This window comes from Otolemur garnettii, unplaced genomic scaffold (genome assembly GCF_000181295.1).
Source record: "Otolemur garnettii isolate 467f Iridium unplaced genomic scaffold, OtoGar3 scaffold00054, whole genome shotgun sequence".
Classification (NCBI taxonomy): Eukaryota; Metazoa; Chordata; class Mammalia; order Primates; family Galagidae; genus Otolemur; species Otolemur garnettii.
In genome coordinates this window covers 4,122,470-4,124,585 of record NW_003852449.1, presented here as the reverse complement: position 1 = coordinate 4,124,585, position 2,116 = coordinate 4,122,470, and the positions used below count along the sequence as shown (strand labels likewise).

The window sequence follows — 2,116 nt, the reverse complement described above, 5'->3', positions numbered from 1 at the left end:
ATAATGGGGCGTGTAACACTTTCCCAGAACACATCTCCATTTTTCTCCAAGTTGTTTCTGAATGTTTATAATGCTATTATTTTGAACCCTCACCAGCCTATTAGGTACCTTTGTCTGACTAAAAGAAGGTACATTTCCTGGGGCAGACATGGGCCAAAGAGGGGGGAGGGCCCCACTTGCCCCCAGGGTTGGTGCTGTCATACAAGACCATTGCTGTCATAGGAAATCGTATCTTAAGCCACAATCACCTATTTGTATAATATTCGCACAGTTTTCTCCATTCTTCCCTATGTATATTTTCATTATCTCTATAACAATGTTTGCCTTTTTAGAGATCTAGAAAAAACTTGTTTATAAATATAGTGTATATCCAACACTTGCAATTGTGAGGCCACTCCTCCAGGAATCATGCCTACATCTGTGATAAGTTTCTTTGACTTCCTTTTATTAATTCCAAATTTGCATGGACTTAGGACTTTTTTTTTTTTTTTTTGGAGATAAGACCTCACTCCGTTGCTCAGGTGGGAGAATAGTGGCACAATCATAGTTTACTGTGGCCTCTCACTCCTGGACTCAAGTGATCCTCCTGCCTCAGCTTCCTGAGTAGCTGGGGCTACAGGCATCTGCCACAGTGCCCAGCCAATTTTTTTTTATTTTTTGTAGAGATGAGGTCTCACTATGCTGCCCAGGCTGGTCTTGAATAGCATCAAGCAATCCTCCCACCTTGGCTTCCCAAAGCTCTGGGATTACAGGCATGAGCCACAGTGCTCAGCCTGACTTAAAATATATTATATTCAATGTCTTCCTGAAAAAATTGTGGTTACTCAAAATTAAATAATCCTTGCATGACAGACTTCATAAAGACAGGAATTTGAGGTGATTTCCTTTTTTTTTTTTTTTGCAAATAATTCTTTGGGAAGAACCTTGCCTTATATTATAGAGCAGAACCTCCATAGTTGACCACTTCTCTACACTGACCACTTCCTTCAGTTGGCTTAATTTTTAAAGATGTACATGTGCCACATGTACGTGTCAGTACAGTAGGCCTAGTTCCTTATGGTGACCAGCTCTTTCTGTTGGCCGGTTTGTTACAGTCCCTTGGGTGGCCAATTTATAGAGGTTCTCCCGTATTTGGCTATATAGTGTAAGACTTTGAAAAACAGATCTCTGCCATGCTCTTAGTCCATGGTCTCCAAACGTCTAAAGCCTATGCCTAACAGTAAGAAATTTGAGCGTCTGCAATATACCTTATACATCATATGAATATACTAGTGTTACTAATATATTCTGTGCATTATACAAAAAGTGGACATTTTCAAAAGGCTTGAAAGATAAAGAAGATATAATAACAGATATTTTAAAACTCTTTTTTATTGTACTTCCGGCATTAATCAGAGGACTCGGGTACTTCTGGGAACAGGTGGCAGTGAGACTGAGACTTGCAGGACAGGCACAAATGGGCACAAAACATGCTGGGGGTGGAGCACTGCAAGTTGGAAGCAGAGGCCCAGAGTGGGGGCGGGTTTGGTGGGAGGGCAAGGTAGGCACCAGAAGGTGGAAGAGAAGGTGAGAGGAGGAGGTTCACCTGGGCAGGCAGAGGCTTTCAAATGCTCTATGTAGCATGCTGGCGGCAGTGGAGCCAGTGATACCCGAGCACAGGATAAGATGCGTTGCTTTAGGAAATCAAATCAGACTATAGTACACAGACTGAGAGGGATAGCGCACCCAAATGCCTTCAGGAGCCAGGCAGAGAAAATAACTGAGTCCTGCAGGCCACATAAAACAATGAAGAATATGGGGCCAAGAAGTGGAGCATGTAAGTCCCGCCCAAGGCACTGAGAATGACACCGCTGAAAGATGTCTTGTTGGCCAACAGAGTAGTCTGCTATCCGTGTTCATTCTTAGGCTGCCAGTTTCACCACTTCTGGAAGCCAGGTCCGCAGCAGTAGACTGGGAGCCAGGGCCTCATGAGGCAGAACGTGAGGCAGGAGAATAGGTAATTTCAAGGGAAGCTGCAGAAATCAACAGAATTTGGCAACCCGTTGCATGGGAACACAGGAGGGAGTCAAAGGTGAGACTAATGTTTTGAGTCTCAGGTGTCCTCAAACTACAGCCC

The 2,116-nt window shown here is 43.8% G+C and overlaps 1 protein-coding gene across 1 annotated transcript in view; it reads right to left on the bottom strand.

Moving 5' to 3' along the window:
- Window positions 1-2,116, bottom strand: part of PYGL (glycogen phosphorylase L) — a 38,322-nt gene that overhangs the window by 33,370 nt on the left and 2,836 nt on the right. The window lies entirely within an intron of this gene.